Source organism: Acinonyx jubatus, chromosome B3, assembly GCF_027475565.1.
Source record: "Acinonyx jubatus isolate Ajub_Pintada_27869175 chromosome B3, VMU_Ajub_asm_v1.0, whole genome shotgun sequence".
NCBI classification, from domain to species: Eukaryota; Metazoa; Chordata; class Mammalia; order Carnivora; family Felidae; genus Acinonyx; species Acinonyx jubatus.
Genome location: NC_069386.1, coordinates 135193642 through 135205532, shown reverse-complemented (window position 1 = coordinate 135205532; position 11891 = coordinate 135193642). Strand labels below are relative to the sequence as shown.

The 11891-nt window shown below is 52.1% G+C and overlaps 1 long non-coding RNA gene across 2 annotated transcripts; it reads left to right on the top strand.

Annotated features, from left to right (window-relative positions):
* The first annotated feature begins 2737 nt into the window (after nt 1-2737).
* LOC113601436 (uncharacterized) lies at nt 2738-11254 on the top strand. 2 transcript variants are annotated; one of them, XR_008299637.1, is made up of 5 exons: nt 2738-4987; nt 7515-7693; nt 8927-9141; nt 9264-9418; nt 11034-11254. It is a non-coding gene; the product is annotated as an uncharacterized LOC113601436 (long non-coding RNA). The 2 variants fall into 2 exon arrangements; XR_003422720.2 differs by lacking the exon at nt 11034-11254 and having other exon boundaries at nt 9264-10061.
* Nucleotides 11255-11891: the final 637 nt, after the last annotated feature.

Below are 11891 nucleotides of genomic sequence, written 5' to 3'. Positions count from 1 at the left end.
GTGAAATTTTTTCTTTCTGCGGATCCATCTGCATAACATGATGCGTGCTTTAGATGGGCTGGCGGATGCCGGTTCACAGCCAGCTGGGTTGGAAACAGACTTGTCCTTGCAAAGACGCCAGGAGCAAGGGAGGTGCGCTCACGGTAGAGGTGCGGGCCAAGAGCTCGCTTTCTAAGCTGCCTGCAAGGCAATGCGGGAACGACCCTTCGATCTTTTTCTTTCTTCTTTTTGTGGCAAATCACGCATAAAACTTTCCCGTTTTTGCCATTGTTCAGTGTACAACCCGCTGTCGTACAGCCGTCACCACCATCCATCTCCAGAACTTTTTCTTCATCCCACACTGGAGCTTTGTATCCGTGAAACACTAACTTCCCTCCCCCTCCTTCCCCCAGCCCCTGGCATCCCCCATTCTACTTTCAGTCTATGGATTTGACTCTTCTCCTGTGAGTAGAATCAGACAGCATTTGCCCTTTGGCCTCTGACTTCATTCCGTTCAGCATAAGGTCCTTAAGGTCCATCCGTGTTGGAGCAGGTTCAGAACTCCCTTCCTTTTTAGGGCTGCATAGTATTCCATTCTGTATATTAACACCGCGTTTTGCTTACCCATTCATCTGCCGATGGGCGTCTGGGTTGCCTCCGCCATTCAGCTGTTGTGAATAATGGTGCTTTGGTACTGGTGCCCACACGCCCTGCATTCCTGCTTTCCGGTTCTTCGGCGTGTACACCCGGACGTGGGATTGCTAGCTCATAACAGTAATTCCGTGTTTAATTTTTTGAGAGACTGCCTTACCGTTTTCCACCGCAGCTGCCCTGTTTTACATTGTCCTCAGCAGTGCATCAGGGTTCGGTTTCTCCACATCTTCACCAGCACTTGCTTTCAGGGTTTTTTTGTTTCTCTGGTTGGTTGGTGGTTTTATAACACCTGTGCTAACGGATGTGAGGTGGCGTCTCATAGTATTGATTTGCGGTTCCCTGATTATTAGTGCTGTTGAGCATCTGTTCATGTGCTTGCTGGCCATTTGTTTTAACTTCTTTGGAGAAATGTCTGTTCAGGTTCTTGGTCCATTTTTGAATCGGTTTTCGTGGTGGTGGTGAGTTGTAAGAGTTCTTTATGTATTCTGGGATATTAAGCCCTGACCAGATTTGTGATTTGCAAATCTGTCCTCCCCTTTTGTGGGTTGCCTTTGACTCTCTTGAAACGTTCTGAATTGCAAAACACATTGGCCTCAAGGCTTCCTTACAGGGCCTGTGGGCCCATGACAGCGAAGGTTTACTGAACATATACTAAACGCCTGATCTGTGCTACATGTTTTTTTCGTTTTATGCCACTTACTCCGCACCACAAGTATGGACGTGACTGCTACTGGAGGGCAGGAAAGCACAGAGATTCTAACTGAGATCCAGACTCAGCCCGCCTGGTTCCCGGCACCGCGTGACTTTGGCTAAGTGGTTTAGCCCTCCTGGCCTCACGCCCTTGCCTCTACCATGAGGAAGGGCATCGTTTGGATTCAGTGGCAGGTTGTGTACATTGCTGGGCGCGGTGCCCCACACGTCATGAGCCCACAACCAATGCTCGTTGTTACTGCCGCAGTCCCCCTTTTGCAGACGGGGACAGTGAGGCACGGAGAGGTGAAGTTCGCCTCCCTGGGGACAGAGGGGTGCACCCTGCCCGTCTCGGGTGGACGGTATTGTCTTCTATTGTCTTCCCGGTAATCCCAAGTCTGCAGCTTTGAGAGAGGCCTTGTCCTGTGTCATTGGCTCAGCCTGAAACGGTCCTGGCCCTCCCCGCCTCCTCTACTCCTCCAGCACTGCCCTCCTGCCTTGCAGACCTAGTCGGGCGCCTCCTTCCCACCACCCTCAGCCTGTGCCTGTGCTTTGGTCCCTGCCACTGCCCCCCGTGTCTGTGAGCTACAGGGATGCAAAGGACTGTGTCCTCACCACCACTACGCGTCCCAAGTCCCAAATGCTTCTGGACCACAGTAGAACCTCGCTAGATGCCGGTGTCGGCTCAGTGCTGCGGTGTTCTCCATCTGCTGTCCGTAGACGTCCGTGATCCCTCAGGAGACGTGCCGTGCGGGTCAGGAGGGAGGTGGGCGTGGGCACAGAGTGGGGAACATCCCTGCTTTTTACAATATTTTCTCCAAAGAGACTAGGACCTGGCGTTCCTAAATATTGTCGTAGTCTTGGGTGAAGGCTAGGTCCCCTGGTCATTATGACACATTTGGGACACGTCGAGCTAAAGACCCGGTAGAGAAATACCCGGAAGAACCTGTGATCTTCCTGAATATTCGGTTTAAATGGACCCCGAATCTCATAGCGGATCTTTTCCCTTTTTGCTCGGACTACTAGGCAACTCAGAGCCAGATTTCCGGTAGACCTCCAGTTCCCTCTACTGACTCCAATGTTTATGCAGCACCTTCTGGGTGCAGGCCCTCCCCCGGGGGGTGCTGGGGGCAGAGCAATGAATAACGGGAAGTCTTTGCCCTCGTTTCAGGCCGTTATGTTGTGGTGCATCCTGGTGGGGAAGACAGGCCGTGGCCAAATCGGCGATAGTTGTTTCCGGGGAGCAGTTCCCGGTGCGCCCATTAGCGCACGCGTCTGTAATCACAGACGCCCGCCTCGCGTCTCCACCCTGTCCTGTAGCAGCATTGGGACTGTCACTGTCGCACTGTTGCCACAGACCCTTTGGGGAATGGGAAGGCCTGGGACAAACATGTTGGTATTCCTTGGTCCAGAATATATTTCTTAAGCAGCCTACTAAGTGTCTGACCTGAGGCTGACCTACGTGAGGAAGGGGCTCCTTGAGGCAAAGAGTGCTCTAGTCATAACTTTGAACTTGGCGCTGGCTTTTGCTGCTTCGGCCAGGGGGCCAGCGTGATGGGTGGGTAGAGCCACGCTTCACACACTGGTGATGACAAGACAGCCAGCCGTGGCTCTCCCCGTGACAAGGGGGCCGGGGGGGGGGGGGGGGGAAGGCAGCGCCCTCGTCGTTTCCTCCCACCCAGAGGCCAGGCTCCAGTGTGGGCAGACACAGCGGGACAGAGTTGCTTTTATGGGAAAGCGCGTTTGAGCTTCAAGTTCTTTTAAGAGCCGTAAGGTCACTTTGGGTTTTATTTGGCGGTTAGTTATTTTTACTTCTATTTACCTATTTGGGAATAAAGGGCTGAATCAGTCCTCTTAACAAGCCAGGATTCCAACCTGCGGTTATGTTTATAAATAGGAAACCGAGGCTTTCCAGAAGTAAGGCTCCCCGAAACCAGTTTTGTTGACAAAGGGGACGTACTGTCAACCAGCGGTCTGAGCATCTCGAGGCATCTGGGATTCCTGAGTCCCAGACACGCCCCCAGGGCGATCCAGCTTTAACCCTCCTGCACCAAGGATGCTGAAAGGAGCCAGGCAGCCGATGTCCAGGAGCCCGCACCGCAGCACAGCCCCGGGGCCAGCCACTGTCTGGTCAAGTCATTAGCCTCCCGTAGCCTCTGCCTCGTCCTCTACGGTGAAGGAGTTGGCCCACGGGATCTGCTAACAGTCGACACGCAAAGCCACGAACGTTGAATTTGCAAACGCAGAAGTAATAGAGATTTGAATCCTGGCTAAGACCACGAATTCCTAGAAGCCGAGCTCATGTCCTTGCTCTTTTCGCTCAACACATTTATGCGTTCGTCCATGAACATCGGTCCGGCACCCCCTGTGGCCGGGGCCCCTGTGGGGCCACCGTGGAGTGAGTGACATTCGTCAGCCAGACAAGTCCGTCACCTGCGCAGAAGCTTACGCTCCGTGGGGGTGGGGGAGTGGGGAGGGGAGACAGATCTTAATAGAAGAAATCTGATCATTCTGGAGAATGATTCTCGCCGGGAAGACAATAAGACAGGGTAGTGTAATCGTGTGAAAGGCTGGGGGGAACGTGACCAAGTTTAAATAGTAAAGACAACATTTATCGAGTGCTTACTGTCCTAAGCACTTTCCCTGTGTTTCAGGTCAGAGTAGGTATGACCTCTGTTCTCATTTTACAGACGAGTAAAGAGAAGCCGGGACTCTGAAGACATCCCTGAGAGCCAACAACACTCAGAGGCTATATTCAGGGCTCAAGTTCCGGTGGCAATGGCTGTGTGTAATCAGTTTCAATCCGGTGTTCCCTCTGATAAAGGACTGACTAGGGCACAGTAGAAGAAAGCCTGGACGCTTAGGGCTGGTTTACTGACAGGGTAGTACTTGAGCTGGGGTTTTGAGGGATGAATAGAAGTTCTTACAGAACATCTCACTATAGTGGTCGTTGGTCTGTGATGCCGTAGACATTGCAGTCTTTTCAGTAGAGCACGTCATTCTTTGTTATTCCTTTGTTATGACACCTGCCTGTATCATAAAGCCCTGATTTTGAGTTCTTTAAGGTAAGGAATTCTAAATCTTCCAAATTAACTCACATTTTACCCCTAGTTTATAATTTCAACACGGATGATGACATCCCTGCCCACGTTCTGAGGGCAGGCTGTATTTTTCCGGGCTGTGCTTTTAAGCCTTGACTTCCATAGGCCCATCTCTCCCGCTCTGAGTCTCGGGTTCCTCAAACATAAGGTGGGAGTTCAGCCGCACCAGCAAATGTGAGTGAGAATCACAACAAAATCAGCATCTCGGGGAGCTGAGAGGCCCAGGCAAGGAACCGCGGGAGTGGAAACTGTCCCCCACCGTGTGTGCTGCGGAAGGCCCGGCGGGGGGGGGGGGGGCCGGGGGCCCCCTTCCCAGCTCAGCAGAGCTGTTCCCGTTTTATCTGTTTTATTTATTGAGCTTTCTTACATCGCGTGGGAAGAAAGGGCGCCACTGCCAAAAACTAATGTTGGAGAACCACTGGGACACAAGCCTGCTAGGACCCTGCGACTGGCCGTCTGTGGTTCTCTGGGGTTCTCCCCCCACGGTCTGGATCTCGGTACCGTTTCCGCACTCTGTAAAGCGGCCGCCGTCCAGCCCAGCTCTGGCTACCTTTCGCTGATAGGTGAGCTAATCCCCAAACGCGGCAGCAGTGGCCTTACAGCGAGGGTTTCTATTACCTCGTTATGAATTACGGTGGAGTGCCCTGGTGAAGGGTCGAAGGTATTTGAGATCCTTTGGGAGCAAATGCTAGATATTACTAAAACGAGACTCCATTTAATAGGTGATAAATCTTGATATTGTAAGTTTAATATAGTTTGATGGTTGTAAATCCAGTGAATCTACCGTAGGAATTTGCTGTACTTTGCGTTTATGAAATATTTAGTCAGGTGTTTTTAAAGGTACGGCTTTTCTCATAAGGTACTAATTTTTATGGGCTCAGCAAGAAAATTTCATACTGGTGTCACCCATGCTGCCGTTTGTGGGACTTGGAAACGAAAAAGGAAAAGGCACCGCGGGCTCTTGCTTTTTGTATTATAAGAAAGCTCTTCGAACATTTGGCAGTAATAGCCAAATGAAGAAGTAGATATTAGTGTATTTAAGACTATACTTTAGGATTAGAAAACGGTAAGACACAAACCACTTGAAAATAAGCATACATTTGATGTTTAGACCGCAAACTCTAGAAAGGAGTATACATGTGGGGTTGAAATATGGCCGCAGTGTGGATGTTGGGGCGAGTCTACTGGGTTGATGGCCACGAGGCCTCGAGTACATCGTAAGCCATGTGGACTTGTTTTCTATTGCTGGGCAACAGATTCACATAAATTCAATGGGTCAAAACAGTACACATTTGTTACCCCAGGCTTCTGTGGGTCAGGAGTCTTCTAGGCACAGCTTAGCTGGGTTTCCTGCTTAGGGCTTCACAAGGTCATGACGATCAAGGTGTTGCCTGGGCCGTGGTCTCATCTGGCCTGGGATCCTTCCAAGTTCGCATGGTTTTTGGCAGGATTCACGTCTTGCAGGTGCAGAACTTCCGGAAGCTTTCTTCTTCAAGGCTGGTAGGAGAGCCGTCCTCCCCCCTCAGTCTCTTTTCAGGCTTGGATCCTTTTTTTTTTTTTTTTTTTGAGTTCACCCGATTAGGTCAGGCCCACCAAGGATGATGCCCACTTTGATTAATTTAAGGTCAACTGATTAGGGTCCTTAATTACATCTGCAAAATAATTTCTCCTTGATCGTATACCATAACCTATGACAGTGACATCCCGTCATATTGCCCACACTCAAGGGGAGGGTGTTATTTACAGCATACACACCAGGGGATGGGAGTCTTAGGGGCCATCTGAGAATTCTGCCCGCCATACCACAGATGTGACCTTCCGCAAGTTTCTGTACCTCTTGGCGCTTCCCCTTTGAGGGCTGTCAAACGGGGGTGGCGATTCCTACGTGTCTTGGAAGGATCTTGGTGGCCTCCGTGAGAGAACGTGGAGTAAGCTGGGGAGACTCAGGTGCCGTGTGCCAGGTGCCATGGGCAGGCAGGAGGGGCCAGGTGTGGGGGGTGCCACTAATGCCACGGTTCTGCTTCAGCTGACGATACCTCAACAACTCTGTGACTTACCATAGAAGGTAAGTCTCCCCTCCTCCCTGCCTACCCCCTGGCTTCCCGGCACCCCTCCCCGAAACGGTCCCCGTCGGTCACCTTCCATTTCTCAACCAACGTGACCCCGGCCGGAGGCAGATAGGGGAAGACACGTTTTTTACGCAGTTGCCGTGGGTCGCCGGCAAGCTATCGGTCAAATACTATTTGGAGCACAGATAACTGCTTTTGCCATTGTAACCGAAGGCGCACTCCCCGCAGCAGCCATAATTACAAAGGCAGGGAAGTGGGGGGAAAATCCATCTCATTTAAAAGTGTTTTAGTGTCAGCAAACACATTGCGATGCCATTAAGAAAGTTTTTGTTAAGGACACGTTGGACTTGAGGTTTTTAATTTGTTTGAAGTGTTTTGCTAAAGCAGAATTATGTTGGAGTTTACATAAAAGTAGAGACTGACATGAAAAGTTTTAACTTAAGCAGCAAAATATAAAGGCTAATCTTATTTAAAAGTAATATGTATGTCTTGATTGAGTGCCCAGATACGCTCAGCTGGGACTTTTTAGTGGAATCGGGTCTAAGCTGTTACACTGAGTTATACCGAGAAGGTTTTCCTGAGCTTATATTGCCAGACCTGAAATACTCTTGTGGCTGCATTTAATAAAGAAACGAAAGTCTTGAGTAAGGGGATATGATTTTTTATGACAGAAGGAATGCAAATAACTTTTAGTCTCATTGCCTTGACCGGGTTCGGTTTGATTTGATGGAGTTTAATAATGACTTATAACCTGTGCTGACAATATGCAGGCCCGCACAACGTCATTTAACTCATTTATTCTGCTTGCTGTAAAAACAAGGAGATGGCAAATAAATATATGGAACGTTCATTGTTTGTCAGAGGGCCCAAGCCAAGAGTTTTCAGTGACCTTTTAAAATATGGTCCCAGGCTAGTACTAAAATGCCTGTCACTCAGCACACACACTTGCATGCTCTGACCTTTTAACCCGTGCATCTTGTGTTTTTTTCTCTTTCAAATGGGCGTATGCATTTCCAATCAGCTGCAATAGTTCGGGCTCTTGCATTGGAGGATTACTGTAAATTGCAGCCTGACAATTACAATACGCAGGGCACCGGCGAGTTATTAATGGGCTCGCCTACTGATGGCCTTTCAGCGCAGCCTCGGACCTGCTGAGACTCAGCCTAATTAGATCCAGGGGTAGCGGCCCCTGCGGATGAGGTGAGTTGAGGGTGGGGGGGGGGGGGGGGTGGCGGGCAAGGGCTCCCCGAGACCCCGCCTCCAGCAGAGGAAGATATCAATTGATTATGGATGGCTCCTGTCCGCCATGTCGGATCTCTGATTCACCTCCTCCTTAATGACTTGTATTGGCTTAAGGAGCTCTGCACGATTTGACAACGTCAACCTCAGCTGACAAAGACCAGCAGGTGACTTTAATTGAGGGCTTCTATTGCAAGAGATTTTATGCAAGACAGAGCAACAGTTCAACAGACACAAAAGAGGCCTGTAAAAAAAAAAAAAAAAAAAAAAAAAAAGTCTGCAGCCGTTTCTGGGAGACTGGGAGCAGACCCGGAGTTAGCTACTTTACTTTCGCTTCGTTTATGCTTTTTTCACCCCTCCGGTGGTGGGATCAGGAAGGGAGACCCCCTTTCCTAGCCTCTCCCCCACCCCCACCCCCCACCCCTCACCCCCCACCCCCCCGCCTCCCCCGGCCCCTGGAAGTTCTGCCGCCGTCTCTCCTCTCTTGGGTTTCAATATTTATCTTGAGGGATGAATTATGTCCAGGCATAAATGATGTTTGACACATCTCGATGCTGGGGGGAAAAATGAAATGTTTCACTGCTCTGAAAAACATTGCCCAGAACACATCACGCGTCCTGAAAGAACTGAGCACGCTGTTTAGTTTTAACAAAATTAAACGGACGGCCTGTCTGAAGCGTCGGAGGGGCGGAGGATAATGATCGGTGAGCGAATGAATGAATGAATGAAAAAAAAAATGATGGCCGATAGGATCGCAGCCTTGGAGCCCCCGGAAAGGAGGGGGGAGGGAGGGCTAAGCGGGGTCCAGCAGGAAAGCTCTAAACGGGAGGGTCCGTTAGAAAACCCTGGAGGCGATGCCTTGGTGTTTTGCAGGGTTGACTCACCTAGAGGTGTGTGTCGTCCAGGTGGGTGTGCGGCCAGCACCTGCTGCCGGCCGCTGGCATGAGCCACGTGCTCGGGCCCGAGAGGGGCTGCGCGTACCTTCTTGGACACTGTATCGGCAGCCTGTCCCGCCGGCCCTCGGACCTCCACGTCCTCTTCACCCCCCACCGCACCCACCGTGCACTTAACACTCCTCCTCACCCGACTTTCTACCACGATCCCAAAATGCCAAGTGTTTTCACGCCTCCAGCTTCGGCCTGTGCTACTTTCTCCGCCTGGAGGCCCCTTTCTCATCTCTGCCTCATCTCACAGGCTCCTATTTACCCTTCAAAGACTCCGGCCCCCTCCTCCAGGAGACTTTCCAGTGCCTCTGCCCTGGCATTCTGCCTCCAGAGCCTGCACGCCCACCCACTCCGCTGCAGGGGACGGGGAAGCATCTGAACATCCGACCGACCGGCCAGAACCCAGTCTGCACCCCAAGGAAGGGGTGTCACAAGGAGCGAAGGCAGTGCTGGGTTCTGGGGAAGGTGGGTAGAGGTGGAATCGGTGGTGTGGGTGGTGGGGGGGGGGGGGAGGTTACCTTAAAAGGGAAATGGACTCTGAGGCTGGGCAGGACTCCAGGGCCGTGGTGACAAGGTTGTCCCCACAGAGCTCGGACCCGGGACGTCTGTTGGGTGCCAGTGCTGGATGGTCGAAGGGCTAGGAATGCTGGCCCAGAAGGATTCCTGATTTGAAATAATGTGATAAGGAAACTCCAGGATCCCATCAGCCTACATCCTACCTTGGTCCGTGAGTTCTGAACAGGTTGGTGGTTGCCCCGTAGCCCCCAAACGGGAAAATCCATACACTCCAGCCTCCCCACACACTTCCACTGTCATGGCCTCAGTCTCCCTGCCCCTGCTCTGTTGAACAATCGTCCGTCTCCGCCTGGCCTGCCCTGCCCAGCTCTCAAGGCAGCCCCTCCTCTGAGAAGCCTTCCTGGATTCCTCATCTTGGTAGAACTATTTCCCGAGTCACATGTTATCAGTCTTACTCTGCGTTCCTGGAGCCCTGCCTTGAGCCACTGGGGGCTGGGTCTCAGGATCATCTCTGTATCGCCCAGGGCAGCCCCAGTCTGTTGAATGAATGAGAAAGCAAAACGGAGGAACAGATCCCAAAGCGTCATCCACAAGTTTCGGAAGTTAGGTTGCTTGATTTTTTGTTTTTAATTAGGACTTGGGACTGTTGAATACTTATTTGGCAATGAGTACCTTTATTAAGTAACTGATAAGCATAGTAATCAAGGGCATCTTATTCGGTTGCTGAACATCTACTACGCAACGGATTTTGTGGATGGAGGTTGGTGGCTCCTGCCATGGAGGTGGTACCAGTCCAGGTGGGGAAATGGTGCACAGAGGCAAACAGAACAATGTAGTGAGAAGAAACTCACACCTGGACCGAAGAGAAAGAGGTGGTTGGAGGTGGGGGATGGAGACGGAGGGGTGATGGAAATGGGTGTAGGGAGATGGGGGGTGATGGAGATGGGGGTGATGGAGATGGGGTGATGGAGATGGGGGGCGATGGAGTTGGGGGTAGGGAGTTGTGGTGGATAGAGATGGGGGCATCCTGGCTCTTAGAGGAAGGAGAAGGTGGGGAGTCTCTTTGTCATCATCCCTGGTGCCCAGGATGGGGGCAGTCTGAGCTCCTGCAGTGCAAGGACCATCACAAACCATCTCTCCTACCCAAGTGTCTAGTTCAGAGCTTGAAACCAGAGGTTCCCAGTATATACTTACTCAGTGAATAATGTTGAGTGTGCAGATTGCATCCTGAGTTGACACTCCAGCTTGGGCTTCAAGCCCGGGCCAGCTGTCCCAGTGCCTACCCAGCCTTTTCCAATGGGCACGGGAGACTCATTGCTTCCTCTGCCTTACTTTGCTCGGTCGATGCACCTGCTATCCTCCGTCTCTGGAAATGCCTTCTTCCTCCTCCCTCCTGCTCACCTCTCCCTTAGCATTGCCTCCTCTCGCCCTCTCTCCAAGACTATCCTCCGCTTCTGCCTCTCCTACTGGCCTGCCTGGACCTTCCTCATGACCCCTAAGCAGCAGCTCGATCTTCAGCCTCCCTGTCCTGCTATCTGTGTCCGTGCAGTTGTCAGACTTTTCGGGCAAAAATAGCCCAGACCATGCCCTGCCCTCAGATGGCTTTGTCCTCCCCTTTTCTCCACTCCCTGCCTCCCACCCTCCTCGTGTGGCACCTCAGCTGGCCCACCACAGCTGTCACCTGACTCCAGCCCTCCTCTTCCACTCCGTCTTCACCCCCTCCCCACCCGCGCTTGGGCTGCACAGGACTGGGCTCCATCCATTTGCTGGGTGACCTTGGGCCAGCTACTTAGGCACGACCCTTGGTTCTTGTGTGGTTAAGATGAGCGGTCTGGTTGCAGTGGATGGTGCGAGGTGGAGACGACGTGACACGACAGAAAGAAGCATGGCTTTGGAGTCCGGCAGGGCTGGGTTTGCACCTGGATTGTGCCACTTAGCAGGTGTCTGACCTTCTTGCGTAGAAGTGACCATGGCTGCATCACTTCAGGATTCTTCTGTTTCTTAGCACGGGGCCAGACACACAGCACGTGTGAAATAAACAGGCCTGTTATCACCTAAGTCACATCCGTGTCTTGAAGATGATTACTCATCCCCTGCCAGCTGGCCCCCAGCCCCAGGTGAGGGGAAAAGGTGCTGCTCTTGGCTGCACCCCCATTTATTTGGGGACTATATTGCATTCCTTTTTCTGAAAGGTAATTCAGACCTTGGAGCCACGAACACCCGCGTAGTCGGGAATCGCCAGGCCAGGCTGGGGATGGATTGCTGGCCCGTGCCATGGCGAGGTCAGTTGTTCCACGACTGAACCGGTCCCCTGGATGTCACCATTGCCGTGGCCTCGCCTCCTGGCAGTCGTTCTCCAGAAGGACCTCATTAGGCTGCCAGGGGAAGGCATCCTGGCCGTGTTGTCAGACTCGCTCCGCCAGGCATCACTCAGGCCTTGACTGAGCCCCTGTGGGGGCCCTCGGACGGTTGAAGTCATCTTTGTCCCTTCGCTTGTCACTCTGGAGAGGACAGTAGAGCCGAACTTCTTCCTTGCTGGGAGGTTCTCGGAGGAGGTTTGTGAATTTCATACTCCTTCCAAAAGCACGGCCGTGACGGATGGCTGTTCCTGGCCAAACCCGGCCGAAGTGGGACCCGCATTTCAAAGTGTCAGGCTGCAAAAGGCAAGGTAGGGGGACGGAGGGTGGGAAAGAAGACTT